Source organism: Thermobia domestica, chromosome 4 (assembly GCF_964235325.1).
Source record: "Thermobia domestica chromosome 4, izTheDome1.hap1.1, whole genome shotgun sequence".
NCBI classification, from domain to species: Eukaryota; Metazoa; Arthropoda; class Insecta; order Zygentoma; family Lepismatidae; genus Thermobia; species Thermobia domestica.
The window spans coordinates 49,841,196-49,861,650 of NC_137457.1; the positions used below are offsets into that span (position 1 = coordinate 49,841,196).

At 33.3% G+C, this 20,455-nt stretch overlaps 3 pseudogenes; 2 read left to right on the forward strand and 1 right to left on the reverse strand.

The window, feature by feature from the left end:
* Positions 1-3,844: 3,844 nt before the first annotated feature.
* On the forward strand, positions 3,845-4,549 carry LOC145682752 (cytochrome c oxidase subunit 2 pseudogene; annotated as a pseudogene).
* Positions 4,550-6,334: 1,785 nt separating this feature from the next.
* Positions 6,335-8,813, reverse strand: LOC145682754 (NADH-ubiquinone oxidoreductase chain 5 pseudogene; annotated as a pseudogene).
* A 10,183-nt stretch (positions 8,814-18,996) lies between these two features.
* LOC145682755 (cytochrome c oxidase subunit 2 pseudogene) lies at positions 18,997-19,701 on the forward strand (annotated as a pseudogene).
* Positions 19,702-20,455: the final 754 nt, after the last annotated feature.

The window sequence follows — 20,455 nt, forward strand, 5'->3', positions numbered from 1 at the left end:
GTCGATTACGGGACAGATTCCTCTGAACAGCCTAAAATACCGTCAAATCCTTTGAGTTTCAAGAACATAACTACTATTACCCAGGTATCGCATTTTACATTAAAAATAATAGGGTATCTAATCCTAGTTTAAAAAATAATTTCATAGCCTCAAACATAGAACTCATTATTTTAAATAATAATTTCACCTAAAAATAAACAAAACAAGTCCTTCAATCTAAATTTATAACTATAGTTTAACCATCACCAATTCTTCCCTTCAACCCCCTCGTCTCACCGCGGCGGCTGGCACGAATTTCGCCGGGTCTTCTAAACCTTAACTGCTTCAAACATTAATTAATAAACAAAACCAAGTACTGCGACTAATAATACCTCATTATTTTACTTTAAGATCAATAATGTTTACTTCTTACCCAAAAGGTTACATGTACAACTAGCTAAACAAGAGAAGAAAAGCCAGGATAATACTTTACTGTTAATTCATAACGCTAAAATAAATAATTATTAATTATATATTTAACCTAATTAATAAAAATTAGTATTAAGTAAACCCTATTTCCCCCTTGTCTAGGATACAATTTTGTTTTTTTCCCCCCTCAAACAAAATTGTATCCTATACAAGTATATTTATTTTCTCCTCACACATATGCTGTAAAAACTAGCATATACTGGATACGTTAAGCTTATTAATATACCTTTAGCCGGTATCTCAGGTTAATTAAGAGGATTTAATAGATTTTCAAGTTTTAATTATTATTAATATATAATCTTTCTAAATTTAATTATCATAATGCAATATTGATCTATTTAAATTCTTGTATACCACTATAAATAATTATTAAATAATAAGATGCCTGATTAAAGGATTATCGTGATAGGATAAATCAAGTATTTCAACATACTCTTATTACACCCAAAAGAATTAAACTTTCACCTTTGACATCAAAAATCAACGTGCACCCTACACTAAGGTGTAGAAAGATAAGCTAAGATAAGCTAGTGGGCTCATACCCCGCATATGAAGATTACTCTTCTTTTTCTAATGCTCACTAATCCTAAGACTCTTTTATTCTCTAGAACGCTTGTGTTAGGAACCCTTATCTCCCTAACCTCCTCATCATGATTTGGTACTTGAATTGGTCTTGAAATTAATCTCCTATCATTTATCCCCCTGATTTCAAAGACTAATAATCAACGTCACACCGAATCTGCTTTAAAATACTTTTTAGTACAAGCTATTGCAAGATCTTTACTTTTAATAGCAATCATTTTACTCTACATGGGCCTGCAAACTACATACTATTTAATTACCATTTCCTTACTTTTTAAAATAGGTGCAGCCCCTCTGCACTTCTGAATACCTGAAGTAATAGAAGCCATACTTTGAATAGACTGCATTATTTTAATAACATGACAAAAACTGGTTCCCCTTGGTCTACTTTCCTACAGCTTAAAACCTACAAATTTAATCTACCTAACCTTAGCCTTATCCTTAGTAGTGGGCTCAATTGGAGGTTTAAATCAAACGTCACTACGTAAAATCATAGCATTCTCATCTATTAATCACACCGGCTGAATACTTATAGCCCTACTATTAAGTGATATAGCATGATCCCTCTACTTCCTATTTTATGCCTTACTCTCAGCAATAGCAGTCACTCTTTTCGCAATAAACAAAATATTTCATATTAACCAAACCTTTTCTAATAAAATTGTTGTTACAACAAAATTAGCCATTTTTACTAGTCTTTTATCTTTAGGTGGCCTCCCACCATTCTTAGGATTCTTACCTAAGTGAATCATCATTATAAAAACTGCCGAACAAATATCATTTATTATCCTCACCCTAATAGTAATAACAGCACTAATTACCCTTTTCTATTATATACGAATCGCCTATGCTGCTTTCATTATTAATCACCATAACCAAACATGAACATCTTTAGTGAAAAAAAACCAAGAAACATCAATTAGATCAATATTTATTATTACTTCATTAAGAGGCATAATCATTTTACCTCTAACTGTCAACATCCTTTAAACAAGACTTTAAGTTAAAAAAACTAATGGCCTTCAAAGCTATAAATAAAAGGCGATCTTTTAGGTCTTAGTATATTAACTACTACTCCGGAATTGCAGTCCGATATCATAAATATTGACTATAAAACCTAATAGGAGGTTTATTTAACCATAAATAAATTTACAATCTATCGCCTAGTGCTTCGGCCACCCTATTTAGTTTCACTTGCAACGATGATTATTTTCTACAAACCATAAAGATATTGGTACAATATACTTAATTTTTGGGGCTTGAGCAGGAATAGTAGGAACATCACTAAGTCTTCTTATTCGAGCTGAACTTGGTCGGCCAGGTAGTCTAATTGGTGACGATCAAATTTATAATGTAATTGTTACTGCTCATGCTTTCATTATAATTTTCTTCATAGTTATACCAATTATAATTGGTGGCTTCGGTAATTGATTAGTACCTTTAATACTAGGAGCGCCTGATATAGCATTCCCTCGTCTAAACAACATAAGATTCTGATTACTACCACCCTCACTAACCCTTCTATTAACAGGAAGAATTGTAGAGAGTGGTGCGGGAACAGGGTGAACTGTATACCCTCCTCTTTCTAGAGCTATTGCTCACGCCGGAGCCTCTGTCGATCTTTCTATTTTCTCCCTCCATCTAGCTGGAGTATCCTCAATTCTTGGTGCAGTAAATTTTATTACAACTGTAATTAACATACGAACTCCTGGAATAACCTTAGAACGAATGCCATTATTTGTTTGATCTGTAGTAATTACTGCCGTATTGCTTCTTTTATCCCTTCCCGTGCTAGCAGGGGCTATTACAATGCTTTTAACTGATCGAAATCTTAATACCTCCTTCTTTGACCCTTCGGGAGGAGGAGACCCAATTTTATATCAACACCTATTCTGGTTCTTCGGCCACCCTGAAGTTTACATTTTAATTCTTCCAGGATTCGGTATAATTTCACATACTGTAACCCAAGAAAGTGGTAAAAAGGAAACTTTTGGTGTTTTAGGAATAATTTATGCAATATTAGCAATTGGATTCTTAGGATTTATTGTGTGGGCTCACCACATGTTCACTGTTGGTATAGACGTTGACACTCGCGCTTACTTTACTGCAGCCACAATAATCATTGCTGTTCCTACAGGAATTAAGGTATTTAGATGAATCGCCACACTTCACGGAGCACAAATAACTTATTCACCTTCAATCTTATGAACCTTAGGCTTCATTTTCCTTTTTACCGTAGGTGGTCTCACAGGAGTCGTACTAGCAAACTCATCTTTAGATATTGTTCTCCACGACACTTACTATGTAGTAGCTCATTTTCACTATGTACTATCCATAGGCGCCGTATTCGCTATCATAGCAGGACTTATTCATTGATTTCCTTTATTTAGAGGAACAACAATAAACCCTACATGACTAAAAATTCAATTCTTAGTAATATTTATAGGAGTAAATATCACATTCTTTCCTCAACATTTTTTAGGACTAAGAGGAATACCTCGTCGATATTCAGATTACCCAGACGCCTATACTACATGAAATATAGTATCAAGCATTGGCTCATTCCTCTCTTTCATCGCTGTCTTAGTACTTGTAATTATTATATGAGAAGCCTTCGCGAGAGCTCGACCAGTAATCTTTTCAGATCAACAGACAACATCTCTAGAGTGATTTCAAAACCTGCCCCCTGCAGAACATAGTTATGCAGAACTTCCCTTACTAACAAACTTCTAAGGTGGCAGATAAGTGCATTGGGCCTAAGCCCCAAATATAAGAATAATTGTCTTCCTTAGAAATGGCCATTTGAAATCAGCTAGGTCTTCAAGATGCAGCATCCCCCGTAATAGAACAAATAACATTTTTTCATGATCATACAATACTCATTGTGACCATAATTACAGTTCTTGTAGGCTATCTACTAACCTCCCTTCTGCCAAACACATATATTAACCGCAATCTGTTAGAAGGACAAACTCTAGAAACTATTTGAACAATCTTACCTGCCATTACGCTAATCTTCATTGCCCTCCCATCTTTACGACTCTTATATCTACTGGATGAAATTCATCAACCAGCAATCACTCTTAAAACAATTGGGCATCAATGATACTGAAGTTATGAATACTCTGACTTCTCCTTAACAGAATTTGATTCTTACATAATTCCTATTAATGAAATAAATCCCAATTCATTTCGTCTATTAGATGTAGACAATCGTATTGTATTGCCTATTAACATTGATATCCGTATCCTAGTTACCGCCGCCGATGTTCTTCACTCATGGGCCATACCCGCCTTTGGTATTAAGGCAGATGCCACTCCAGGACGCTTAAATCAAGTAGCAGCCAACATTACACGTACAGGCCTATTCTTTGGTCAATGTTCAGAAATCTGTGGCGCAAATCACAGTTTCATACCAATTGTTGTTGAAGCCTGCCCTCATTCAGTATTCATTAAATGAATAACAAAAATAATACAAGAACTTTCATTGGATGGCTGAAAGTAAGCAATGGTCTCTTAAACCAAAAGATAGTAAAATAACAATTACTTCCAATGGAAAAATTAGTTAAATTATAACGTAAGCATGTCAAGCTTAAATTACTACTCAATAGTATTTTTCTATTCCACAAATATCCCCTCTAAAATGACTTATCTTATTTATTATATTTTCCCTATGCTACCTTCTATTTGCATCTATTATATATTTTAATTCAAATACCCCTGATCCTTCCTTAAGTGACACCAATATTAAGAAAACAACTATAAATTGAAAGTGATAACAAACCTTTTTTCAACTTTTGATCCCTCTACTTCAATTATAAATATATCATTTAACTGACTTAGAACAGTAATTGGACTTCTAATTATTCCAATCCCATTCTGATTCTTACCGGGACGACCAAACATTCTATGAAATAAAATTACCTTAACTCTCCATAAGGAATTCAAAACTATTCTTGGCCCTACTAGTTATCAAGGAAGAACCTTCCTATTTATTTCTTTATTCTCCTTCATCTTGTTTAACAATTTTATAGGTCTATTTCCCTACGTATTTACTAGCTCTAGTCACTTAACCTTCACATTAACTCTCGCCCTCCCTCTTTGAATAAGCTTCATAATTTATGGCTGAATCAATCACACCCAACACATATTTGCTCATCTCGTTCCTTCTGGAACCCCAGCCCCTCTCATACCATTCATAGTATGTATTGAAATAATTAGCAACATCATTCGGCCTGGAACTTTAGCTGTTCGATTAATAGCAAACATAATCGCAGGACATCTTCTCTTAACCTTACTAGGTAATACAGGCCCTTCTTTATCTCTCTCCATACTCTCCCTACTAATAATTGGACAAATTGCCCTCCTAATATTAGAATCTGCCGTCGCAGTAATTCAATCATATGTATTTGCAGTTCTAGTTACACTATACTCAAGAGAAGTTACTTATGTCAGGACCACAAAATCATCCTTACCACCTTGTTGATCAAAGCCCTTGACCGCTTACTGGGGCCTTAGGCGCCTTAATTACAACTACAGGACTTACTAAATGATTCCACCAATATGACCCCTCTCTATTTTTCCTAGGCATACTAATTACACTATTAACCATAATTCAATGATGACGAGATGTAACTCGAGAAGGAACATATCAAGGATTACACACTATGCAAGTTACATTAGGTCTTCGGTGAGGCATAATTTTATTTATTATTTCTGAAGTATTCTTTTTCGTCTCATTCTTCTGAGCCTTCTTCCATAGTAGATTAGCACCAACAGTAGAAATTGGATCTTTCTGGCCTCCAGCAGGCATTGTGCCATTTAACCCAATACACATCCCCCTTCTTAATACTGCAATTCTACTCGCCTCAGGGGTTACCGTAACATGGGCTCATCATAGTCTAATAGAGGGCAACCACACCCAAGCCACACAAGGGCTATTACTTACAATCCTCCTAGGCCTATATTTTACTGCTCTACAAGCATACGAATATTATGAAGCACCATTCACCATCGCAGACGCTGTTTACGGCTCAACATTTTTCATAGCAACAGGCTTCCATGGTCTCCACGTTATTATTGGTTCCACATTCCTAGCCACTTGCTTATTACGCCACCTTTTATCACATTTCTCTCCTACTCACCACTTTGGATTTGAAGCCGCTGCTTGATATTGACATTTTGTAGATGTAGTATGATTATTCCTTTACATCTCTATTTATTGATGAGGAGGTTAAGCCTATTTAGTATATATAGTATATTTGACTTCCAATCAAAAAGATCATTAAATGAAATAGGCAATTAATACAGTCTTAACAGCCGGCTTACTAACTATTACTATTTGCTTAATCGTTATAGCCATTTCAACTCTTCTTTCCAAGAAAGTTATTAATGATCGGGAAAAAAACTCCCCCTTTGAATGTGGATTTGACCCCAAATCTTCAGCCCGAATTCCTTTCTCCCTACGATTCTTCCTCATTGCTGTAATTTTTCTTATCTTCGACGTAGAAATCGCCCTTCTATTACCAATAACAATTACTATTAACAACACCAATACACTATCCTGATCTCTAGTTAGACTACTATTCCTAGTAATCCTCCTAATAGGCCTTTACCACGAATGAAATCAAGGATCCTTAACATGAGCTGACTAATGAACGGGATAATAGTTAACTATAATATTTGGGTTGCATCCAAAAGGTGTTGCTATCAACTTATCTCATAAGTAGGAAGCAAACGATTGCACTCAGTTTCGACCTGAGCCTTTGGCCCCTTGTTGGCCCCTACTTGTTAGTTGAAGCCAAAAAGAGGCATTTCACTGTTAATGATAGCATTGGGTTTATACTTCTACCCCAACTAAAGAGATGTGAAATTAATCAAGAAGAAGCTGCTAACTTTTATCTTTAGCGGGTTAGACCGTTAACATCTCTTAATATAAATAGCATAACCCCCTTAGTATAAATATTACATTACCTTTTCGAGGTAAAAAAGAGAGTACTCTCAGGGAGTATTATTTAGAGAATATAATTCTTCTTAGTATCTTCAATACTATGCTTTCAATATAAGCTACCTAAATATACAAATATAAAGAAACAAAGGAAAATTGTAAAAAATAAAAAAATTAATAAATACATTTTAAATAAATTGTCTTGTGATTGTTGAATTAATATTGAACCGTCCTTAAAACTACTATATATGCCTTGGGCACCCAGGCACTCTCTCCGCCCTTGATCAATATTATTATAGTACACTCCCCCTATGTATAAATGGAATTTAATAATATAATTTGTTGATAGGTAAGGTAAAAATCATATGCTTCCTATTATTGTAGAATTAAAATAAAACTTCATACACATTAAAGGCTGTCCAATAGAATAACTTGATAGTAAGATACCAACTCACAAGCCTACAATACTTACAAGTAATGCACCTATTTTTAGATATAAAGGTAAAACAACACAGTTAACAGTAGGAAAAATTAATCAACTCAATGTTGCACCTCCTAAAATTGCTATCACTACTAATCCTAACATTCCCTTACACATAATCCAACCTTCATTATCACTAATAGAATGAATATTAGTGCCCCCAAAGCCCTTACCTGTCAAATAAAATCTTAAACGTACTGAATAACATACAGTTAGACCAGTAGAAAAAAATAATAAGAAAAAGCTGACTACATTAATTAAAGACAAAGAAGAAATTTCCAAAATTAAATCCTTAGAATAAAAGCCTGCTAAAAATGGCATTCCACATAAAGCCAAGTTAGCTACATTTAAACAAGATAAAGTAAGAGGCATCTGACTTACAAGTGCTCCTATTCTACGGATATCTTGTGTATCTCCTACACCATGAATAATCGCTCCTGCACATAAAAAAAGTAATGCCTTAAATAGGGCATGTGTCAATAGATGAAAAAAAGCTAATACAGGAAATCCCATGGATAAAATTATTATTATAAGACCAAGCTGACTTAGAGTAGATAAAGCAATAATCTTCTTCAAATCATATTCATAATTAGCACCAATACCAGCTATAAATATTGTTAGTCCTGATAGTAAAAGTAATACATCGCCGGCATAAACACTTAATAAAACGTCTCTAAACCGAATTAACAAATAAACCCCAGCAGTCACAAGTGTAGAAGAATGTACTAATGCTGATACTGGTGTAGGAGCGGCTATTGCCGCCGGTAATCACGCAGAAAAAGGAATTTGTGCACTCTTTGTTATTGCAGCCAAAATAATTAAACTAGAGATAATTACTATTTCATTATTATTTAAAACTCTATGCAAATAAAAAACATAATTTCAACTTCCATAATTTAGTATTCAAGCAATAGCTAATAAAATTGCTACATCTCCGATACGATTAGAAAGCGCGGTTAACATACCAGCATTATAAGATCGTACATTTTCATAATAAATAACTAAACAATATGAAACTAAGCCCAATCCATCCCACCCAAGGAGAATTCTAATTAAATTAGGGGAAATAATTAATAAAACTATTGAAAGAACAAATATTAATACAAGTATAATAAATCGATTGAGATACCGTTCAGATCCTATATACTGCCCACTGTAATAAATTACCATTCTAGAAATATAAAGTACAAATCTTATAAACATAAATGACATTCAGTCAAATAGAAGAGTCATAACGATTTTATTTCTATTAAAAGAAATAACTTCTCACTCAATAAATACACTATATCTATTGATTAAAAAATTCAAGCCTATAAGAAGTAAAAAAACACTCATTCTACTTAAAAGAGTAAAACTAGTCACACAAATTGAGAAAGGTCAAACCATGACCTAAGGGTAATAAACCTTCTTTAGTTCCACAAACTAAAATTTTATTCTAAACTACTCAGGTATTTATAATCATAGAAATCTCGGCCCTGCAAAAAAGATCAATAAATTTAAAGGTAATCAGTGTAACATCAATAATAAATATTCTCGTACACTTCCTCCTCAACAAGAATATAAATTAAAATAAGGCATTCCATGTTGAGTATATGAATATAAATACAGTCTATAGGCGGCTCTAAAAAAAGATAGTAAGGCCAATCCTAACATACTCAATCAAGATCAACCAACAATTCTATTTAATAGACTAATTTCTCCTAATAAATTTAATGTTGGCGGTGCCGCCATATTAGCAATTCTTAATAAAAATCATCAAAGCCCTAGACTCGGCATAAAGGATAATATTCCCCGATTAATTAACAGTCTTCGACTCCCTAAACGCTCATAAGAAATATTTGCAAGACAAAATAAACCCGAAGAACATAGACCATGAGCAATTATTAGTGTAAGAGCACCTCTAAATCCTCATAATCCTATTGTTAATAATCCTATTAATACTAACCCTATATGAGCAACAGAAGAATAAGCAATTAAAGACTTTACATCAACTTGTCGTAAACACACTAATCTAACCGATCAAATACCTACAACTCTAATACCAAACCAAATTAAATTTATACTTACAGCTACATTTTCTATAAAATATAGAATACGCAATAATCCATACCCTCCTAATTTCAATAAAACCCCTGCCAAAATTATTGAACCACTTACGGGTGCCTCAACATGCGCCTTAGGTAATCAAAGATGAACCAGAAATATAGGTATTTTAATTAAAAAAGCAACAACTAAAGCAAAATACCACATATAATATGTAATTCCCAAATCTATTACACTTCTCATATTAATTATTAATAAACTACCCTTAACATACTCTAAATAAAAAATACCAATCAAAAGTGGCAGTGAGGCAAATAAGGTATAAAACAACAAGTATATCCCTGCTTGCACCCGTTCGGGCTGATAGCCTCAACCTAAAATTAAAAATAATGTAGGAATCAATGAGCCCTCAAAAAAAAAATAAAACATAAATAATCTAGAAGAAGAAAATCTCAAATAGAGTAACACAAGTAATAATAAAACTAAACTAATAAAACTCGTACTATAAAATGAACTTCTTAACACCCCCTCTCTAGCCATAATTATAAGAATAACAATTCAAATACTCAATAGAATCAATGAATATCTCAAGCTATCTCTTCATAAGTAATAGCCCACCTGCCAAGGAACTAGTCCCATACTATTTCTTATTATAAATAAAAAACAAATTCTAATAAGACAAAACTGAACAACTCACCATAATTTAAAATTAAAGCCCAAAGGTATTAAAAACAACATAAACATTAAATATTTTAGCATCGTAATACAACTAAAGAATTTAAATAATCACCTCCATGAGTTCGAACAATAGATACTAAAATTGATAAGCCTAGACTGCCCTCACAAACACTAAAAGTTAAAAATAATAAACAAAAATAATTTTCAACATATAAGCTACCTAAAGAATAAGACAAAAGTAAAAAACTTATCAACACGATAAACTCAAGTCTTAATAAGACTATTAATAAATGCTTACGTTGAATAACAAAACAAGCTATTCCTAAAATAACTAGAAAACAAGAAAACAAAATAAATAATATTTTCATAAGCTTTTATAGTTTAACTAAAACGTTGGTCTTGTAAACCATTAATGAACAAAATTCTAAAAGCATCAAGAGAAAGTACAAACTTATCTTTAGTCCCCAAAACTAATATTTTTATAAACTACCTCTTGAAATTAAAATAACCTGAATATTACTTACAATTTTAGTAGTTTTAAGATTTATTCTAATTCAAATATCTCACCCCTTATCAATAGGACTAATACTCATTGTCAACACTATTACTACCTGCTTAACTATCTCAACCATAAGAGAATCTCCTTGATTTTCTTACATTCTCTTCTTAGTTTTTCTAGGGGGCATATTAGTTCTATTTATTTATGTTACAAGACTAGCATCAAATGAAATATTTACCTTAACCCCTAATCTTTTCCTACTAATTTTCCTAGTTCCACTGTTCTTAATTGCTATAATAATTATCGACCCCCTTCTACTACCAAATATAATTTCACTACCAGATCCACATCACTATACAACTAATTACCAAGAAATTCCCGGCATAAAATTTTATATAACATCAATCCTAATAAATACTATTATATTAGCAACATACCTATTTATTACATTAATTGCAGTGGTAAAAATTACTTCATTATATCAAGGTCCCCTTCGGCCTTCTAAATCATATGTCAACACCAATTCGCTTACATCACCCCCTTTTTAAAATTGCTAACAACGCCTTAGTAGATCTTCCAGCTCCTATTAACATCTCATACTGATGAAATTTTGGCTCTCTTCTCGGCTTATGCTTAATTATTCAAATTGCCACGGGCCTATTCCTAGCAATACATTATGTATCAAGTATTGAATTAGCCTTCAATAGAGTAATTCACATCTGTCGAGATGTAAATTTTGGCTGGCTTTTACGCACCTTACATGCTAATGGAGCATCATTTTTCTTCATTTGTCTTTACTTACACGTCGGCCGAGGAATATATTATGGCTCTTATCTTTATCTTCATACTTGAAGAGTAGGGGTTGCTATTCTACTTTTAGTAATAGCAACTGCCTTTGTAGGCTACGTATTGCCTTGAGGTCAGATATCTTTCTGAGGTGCTACAGTCATCACAAATCTACTATCAGCTATCCCTTACCTAGGAACAATGCTAGTACAATGAATCTGGGGGGGCTTCGCCGTAGATAATGCTACTTTAAACCGATTCTTTGCTTTCCATTTTCTCTTACCCTTCATTGTAGCCGCTATATCAATAGTACATCTTCTTTTCCTTCATCAAACAGGATCTAACAACCCCCTTGGCCTTAATAGAAATCAAGATAAAATTCCCTTTCACCCTTATTTTTCAACTAAGGACACCATTGGCTTTCTAACTATAATAACAGCTTTAATATTACTCACCCTCTGAAACCCCTATATACTCGGAGATCCTGAAAACTTCACTCCTGCCAATCCTCTAGTTACACCAGTACATATTCAACCAGAATGATACTTCTTATTTGCTTACGCTATTCTTCGCTCCATTCCTAATAAACTTGGAGGAGTTATTGCTTTAGTAATATCAATCCTCATTTTAATAATTATACCATTCTTCCATACTAGAAAAATACGAGGCTTACAATTCTACCCTATTAATCAGATCATATTCTGAATTATAGTTAGTACAGTAATCCTTTTAACTTGAATTGGTGCCCGGCCAGTAGAAGACCCTTATATCTTAACAGGCCAAATTCTCACAGTTATTTATTTCGCTTACTTCATATTTGTGCCTTATCTCTCCTCTTTATGAGATTTCTTACTAAATAAGACTTAGTTCTTTGGCTGAGGATAAGCATATGTTTTGAAAACATACAACAGAGCAAAGCTCTAAGAACTTATTCTCAATTTAATACACTTAAATTAAAAGAGAAATAAAAAGAAGCTTTATGCCCCCTAAAAATAAAAGATAATTAAGAGATAAAGGCAAAAAACACTTTCAAGCAAGATATATTAATTTATCATACCGAAATCGAGGTAACGTTCCTCGTACTCAGATAAACCCGAAAGAAATAAATACTACCTTACAAAAAAACAAAATAGAAAAAATATCATGTCCTAGAAACAAGATACTAAATAAAGTTCTTATAAATAAAATACTAGCATATTCAGCCATAAAAATAAGAGCAAATCCTCCTGCTCTATATTCAATATTAAACCCAGAAACAAGCTCTGACTCGCCCTCCGCGAAATCAAAAGGAGTACGGTTAGTTTCAGCTAAGCAAGAAGCAAATCAAACTAACGCCAAAGGAAACGTAACTCATAAAAATCATAACTCTTCTTGATAATAACCAAAACTCAATAGTCTGTATCTTTCAGCCAAAAATACAAAAGATAACAAAATTAGTGCCAAACTAACTTCATAAGAAATAGTTTGTGCTACTGCCCGAAGACCTCCCAACAAAGAGTATGAGGAATTAGAAGATCAACCAGCAATTGTTACAGTATACACACCTATACTTGTACAACACAAAAAAAATAACAGATCTAAAGAAAAAGTCAACATAACACTTAAATAAGGAATTCTTAATCATACTAACAAAGACAAAAATAAACTAAAAACAGGGGCTAGATAATACGGATAGTAATTAGATATAGTAGGAAAAACTTGCTCCTTAGTAAATAACTTAATTGCATCTGCAAAAGGTTGAGGTAAACCACAAATACCTACCTTATTAGGACCTCGCCGAATTTGAATATAGCCTAAAACCTTCCGTTCTAACAAAGTCAAAAATGCAACCCCAATTAAAACACAAATAATTAAAATTAAGTAAGAAATCACACCTATAATATAATCATAATACATTATTACCTGGACTCAATTCATCCATTCTTAGATCCTAAATCTAATGCACTTATCTGCCAAAGTAATGCCTATTATTTTTATTCTCTAACAATAAATATTATTAGTACTTGGTCCTTTCGTACTAAAGTACTACTTCTTAAATAAAGGATAGAAACCGATCTGGCTCACGCCGATCTGAACTCAGATCATGTAAGATTTTAAAGGTCGAACAGACCTATGTGCTAAGCTTCTACACCTAGACAAAATCTTAATCCAACATCGAGGTCGCAATCTCTCTTGTCGATATGAACTCTCAAAAAAAATTACGCTGTTATCCCTGAGGTAACTTAGTCTATTAATCATTAATAAAGGATCACAGAAATACTTAAAAGTAACTATATTAAGAAGAGTTTATTTTACCTTCTCGTCGCCCCAACGTAATAGTCAAATAGCAAATTTATTCATTATCAACTACAAAAATTAATATTTAAATATAAAGATCTACAGGGTCTTATCGTCCTCCTAAATCATTTAAGCCTTTTCACTCAAAAGTAAAATTCAATATTACAAATAAAGACAGTCTTCCACTCGTCCAACCTTTCATACAAGCCCACAATTAAAGGACTAATGATTATGCTACCTTCGCACGGTCAAAATACCGCGGCCGTTTAAAACCTCACCGGGCAGGTCAGACCTTTTATTTTAACAAAAGGACATGTTTTTGATAAACAGGCGGAGGAAATTTTTGCCGAATTCCTTTAATTATTCTCACCAATATACTAATAACACCATTATAAATTGTCTTAATTAATTTAAAACAATAGTACAATAATAAATTAAATGCAATAAAATATAATAAACAACTCAAATAAGTTATAACAAAATTACAAATGATGGCTACTTCTAAGCCCACATCTTTCATTTAATATAAACTACATTATAAATAAACAAAAGTAAAGAGCAAATCCCCCTTACTGTTACTCACAGTAAAACTACAATGAACCAACCTCACAACAAACCTAACTGTGGCTGAATTAAATTCAATTCTTGTACAACCAGATATAATAGAAACCGAAAGGCATTTCACCACTAAAATAAAATTCATAAATAATATACCACCTATAATATCATAATACTTTAGCTCTTTCCATTTCGGGAAATAATTATATAATAATATTATTCAGTGTCCCCTGATACAAAAGGTACAACATTTCATGTCTTCTTCCTTCAAAAAAAATTTCACCTATTTAAACATTCCCTTACGGTACTAATTAACTATAATACTAACAAATTAACTCTATACCCTATACAATAACATCAATTAAAGTTGATTCACTTAATCTTAATAAAAATATACATATATAATAAGTGTCTCCTTCAATCAAAATAATCTGAATTGCACAGAAACCTCCTCGATGTAAACGAATAGCTCAACTAACAAGCTCTATTTTGCTATTAATTCAATCTAGGTGCACCTTCCGGTACACCCACTATGTTACGACTTATCTCACCTAAACAAATGAGAGCGACGGGCGATGTGTACATATTTTAGAGCCGCACTCATAATAGCAACATAACTAACATTACATTCAAATCCACCTTCATTTAAATAATTTCATAATAAAATCCGTATAAACATTCTATTGTAATCCATCTCCTCTTACTGATAAGCTGCACCTTGACCTGAAGTCTTCCTCAATAAAGGTAATGAAGGTCCTTAACCTCTCCCTAATACCTTCAACTACGGCGGTATACAAACTGCCGACAACAGTAAGTAAAATATATCGTGGATTGTCGATTACGGGACAGATTCCTCTGAACAGCCTAAAATACCGTCAAATCCTTTGAGTTTCAAGAACATAACTACTATTACCCAGGTATCGCATTTTACATTAAAAATAATAGGGTATCTAATCCTAGTTTAAAAAATAATTTCATAGCCTCAAACATAGAACTCATTATTTTAAATAATAATTTCACCTAAAAATAAACAAAACAAGTCCTTCAATCTAAATTTATAACTATAGTTTAACCATCACCAATTCTTCCCTTCAACCCCCTCGTCTCACCGCGGCGGCTGGCACGAATTTCGCCGGGTCTTCTAAACCTTAACTGCTTCAAACATTAATTAATAAACAAAACCAAGTACTGCGACTAATAATACCTCATTATTTTACTTTAAGATAAATAATGTTTACTTCTTACCCAAAAGGTTACATGTACAACTAGCTAAACAAGAGAAGAAAAGCCAGGATAATACTTTACTGTTAATTCATAACGCTAAAATAAATAATTATTAATTATATATTTAACCTAATTAATAAAAATTAGTATTAAGTAAACCCTATTTCCCCCTTGTCTAGGATACAATTTTGTTTTTTTCCCCCCTCAAACAAAATTGTATCCTATACAAGTATATTTATTTTCTCCTCACACATATGCTGTAAAAACTAGCATATACTGGATACGTTAAGCTTATTAATATACCTTTAGCCGGTATCTCAGGTTAATTAAGAGGATTTAATAGATTTTCAAGTTTTAATTATTATTAATATATAATCTTTCTAAATTTAATTATCATAACGCAATATTGATCTATTTAAATTCTTGTATACCACTATAAATAATTATTAAATAATAAGATGCCTGATTAAAGGATTATCGTGATAGGATAAATCAAGTATTTCAACATACTCTTATTACACCCAAAAGAATTAAACTTTCACCTTTGACATCAAAAATCAACGTGCACCCTACACTAAGGTGTAGAAAGATAAGCTAAGATAAGCTAGTGGGCTCATACCCCGCATATGAAGATTACTCTTCTTTTTCTAATGCTCACTAATCCTAAGACTCTTTTATTCTCTAGAACGCTTGTGTTAGGAACCCTTATCTCCCTAACCTCCTCATCATGATTTGGTACTTGAATTGGTCTTGAAATTAATCTCCTATCATTTATCCCCCTGATTTCAAAGACTAATAATCAACGTCACACCGAATCTGCTTTAAAATACTTTTTAGTACAAGCTATTGCAAGATCTTTACTTTTAATAGCAATCATTTTACTCTACATGGGCCTGCAAACTACATACTATTTAATTACCATTTCCTTACTTTTTAAAATAGGTGCAGCCCCTCTGCACTTCTGAATACCTGAAGTAATAGAAGCCATACTTTGAATAGACTGCATTATTTTAATAACATGACAAAAACTGGCTCCCCTTGGTCTACTTTCCTACAGCTTAAAACCTACAAATTTAATCTACCTAACCTTAGCCTTATCCTTAGTAGTGGGCTCAATTGGAGGTTTAAATCAAACGTCACTACGTAAAATCATAGCATTCTCATCTATTAATCACACCGGCTGAATACTTATAGCCCTACTATTAAGTGATATAGCATGATCCCTCTACTTCCTATTTTATGCCTTACTCTCAGCAATAGCAGTCACTCTTTTCGCAATAAACAAAATATTTCATATTAACCAAACCTTTTCTAATAAAATTGTTGTTACAACAAAATTAGCCATTTTTACTAGTCTTTTATCTTTAGGTGGCCTCCCACCATTCTTAGGATTCTTACCTAAGTGAATCATCATTATAAAAACTGCCGAACAAATATCATTTATTATCCTCACCCTAATAGTAATAACAGCACTAATTACCCTTTTCTATTATATACGAATCGCCTATGCTGCTTTCATTATTAATCACCATAACCAAACATGAACATCTTTAGTGAAAAAAAACCAAGAAACATCAATTAGATCAATATTTATTATTACTTCATTAAGAGGCATAATCATTTTACCTCTAACTGTCAACATCCTTTAAACAAGACTTTAAGTTAAAAAAACTAATGGCCTTCAAAGCTATAAATAAAAGGCGATCTTTTAGGTCTTAGTATATTAACTACTACTCCGGAATTGCAGTCCGATATCATAAATATTGACTATAAAACCTAATAGGAGGTTTATTTAACCATAAATAAATTTACAATCTATCGCCTAGTGCTTCGGCCACCCTATTTAGTTTCACTTGCAACGATGATTATTTTCTACAAACCATAAAGATATTGGTACAATATACTTAATTTTTGGGGCTTGAGCAGGAATAGTAGGAACATCACTAAGTCTTCTTATTCGAGCTGAACTTGGTCGGCCAGGTAGTCTAATTGGTGACGATCAAATTTATAATGTAATTGTTACTGCTCATGCTTTCATTATAATTTTCTTCATAGTTATACCAATTATAATTGGTGGCTTCGGTAATTGATTAGTACCTTTAATACTAGGAGCGCCTGATATAGCATTCCCTCGTCTAAACAACATAAGATTCTGATTACTACCACCCTCACTAACCCTTCTATTAACAGGAAGAATTGTAGAGAGTGGTGCGGGAACAGGGTGAACTGTATACCCTCCTCTTTCTAGAGCTATTGCTCACGCCGGAGCCTCTGTCGATCTTTCTATTTTCTCCCTCCATCTAGCTGGAGTATCCTCAATTCTTGGTGCAGTAAATTTTATTACAACTGTAATTAACATACGAACTCCTGGAATAACCTTAGAACGAATGCCATTATTTGTTTGATCTGTAGTAATTACTGCCGTATTGCTTCTTTTATCCCTTCCCGTGCTAGCAGGGGCTATTACAATGCTTTTAACTGATCGAAATCTTAATACCTCCTTCTTTGACCCTTCGGGAGGAGGAGACCCAATTTTATATCAACACCTATTCTGGTTCTTCGGCCACCCTGAAGTTTACATTTTAATTCTTCCAGGATTCGGTATAATTTCACATATTGTAACCCAAGAAAGTGGTAAAAAGGAAACTTTTGGTGTTTTAGGAATAATTTATGCAATATTAGCAATTGGATTCTTAGGATTTATTGTGTGGGCTCACCACATGTTCACTGTTGGTATAGACGTTGACACTCGCGCTTACTTTACTGCAGCCACAATAATCATTGCTGTTCCTACAGGAATTAAGGTATTTAGATGAATCGCCACACTTCACGGAGCACAAATAACTTATTCACCTTCAATCTTATGAACCTTAGGCTTCATTTTCCTTTTTACCGTAGGTGGTCTCACAGGAGTCGTACTAGCAAACTCATCTTTAGATATTGTTCTCCACGACACTTACTATGTAGTAGCTCATTTTCACTATGTACTATCCATAGGCGCCGTATTCGCTATCATAGCAGGACTTATTCATTGATTTCCTTTATTTAGAGGAACAACAATAAACCCTACATGACTAAAAATTCAATTCTTAGTAATATTTATAGGAGTAAATATCACATTCTTTCCTCAACATTTTTTAGGACTAAGAGGAATACCTCGTCGATATTCAGATTACCCAGACGCCTATACTACATGAAATATAGTATCAAGCATTGGCTCATTCCTCTCTTTCATCGCTGTCTTAGTACTTGTAATTATTATATGAGAAGCCTTCGCGAGAGCTCGACCAGTAATCTTTTCAGATCAACAGACAACATCTCTAGAGTGATTTCAAAACCTGCCCCCTGCAGAACATAGTTATGCAGAACTTCCCTTACTAACAAACTTCTAAGGTGGCAGATAAGTGCATTGGGCCTAAGCCCCAAATATAAGAATAATTGTCTTCCTTAGAAATGGCCATTTGAAATCAGCTAGGTCTTCAAGATGCAGCATCCCCCGTAATAGAACAAATAACATTTTTTCATGATCATACAATACTCATTGTGACCATAATTACAGTTCTTGTAGGCTATCTACTAACCTCCCTTCTGCCAAACACATATATTAACCGCAATCTGTTAGAAGGACAAACTCTAGAAACTATTTGAACAATCTTACCTGCCATTACGCTAATCTTCATTGCCCTCCCATCTTTACGACTCTTATATCTACTGGATGAAATTCATCAACCAGCAATCACTCTTAAAACAATTGGGCATCAATGATACTGAAGTTATGAATACTCTGACTTCTCCTTAACAGAATTTGATTCTTACATAATTCCTATTAATGAAATAAATCCCAATTCATTTCGTCTATTAGATGTAGACAATCGTATTGTATTGCCTATTAACATTGATATCCGTATCCTAGTTACCGCCGCCGATGTTCTTCACTCATGGGCCATACCCGCCTTTGGTATTAAGGCAGATGCCACTCCAGGACGCTTAAATCAAGTAGCAGCCAACATTACACGTACAGGCCTATTCTTTGGTCAATGTTCAGAAATCTGTGGCGCAAATCACAGTTTCATACCAATTGTTGTTGAAGCCTGCCCTCATTCAGTATTCATTAAATGAATAACAAAAATAATACAAGAACTTTCATTGGATGGCTGAAAGTAAGCAATGGTCTCTTAAACCAAAAGATAGTAAAATAACAATTACTTCCAATGGAAAAATTAGTTAAATTATAACGTAAGCATGTCAAGCTTAAATTACTACTCAATAGTATTTTTCTATTCCACAAATATCCCCTCTAAAATGACTTATCTTATTTATTATATTTTCCCTATGCTACCTTCTATTTGCATCTATTATATATTTTAATTCAAATACCCCTGATCCTTCCTTAAGTGACACCAATATTAAGAAAACAACTATAAATTGAAAGTGATAACAAACCTTTTTTCAACTTTTGATCCCTCTACTTCAATTATAAATATATCATTTAACTGACTTAGAACAGTAATTGGACTTCTAATTATTCCAATCCCATTCTGATTCTTACCGGGACGACCAAACATTCTATGAAATAAAATTACCTTAACTCTCCATAAGGAATTCAAAACTATTCTTGGCCCTACTAGTTATCAAGGAAGAACCTTCCTATTTATTTCTTTATTCTCCTTCATCTTGTTTAACAATTTTATAGGTCTATTTCCCTACGTATTTACTAGCTCTAGTCACTTAACCTTCACATTAACTCTCGCCCTCCCTCTTTGAATAAGCTTCATAATTTATGGCTGAATCAATCACACCCAACACATATTTGCTCATCTCGTTCCTTCTGGAACCCCAGCCCCTCTCATACCATTCATAGTATGTATTGAAATAATTAGCAACATCATTCGGCCTGGAACTTTAGCTGTTC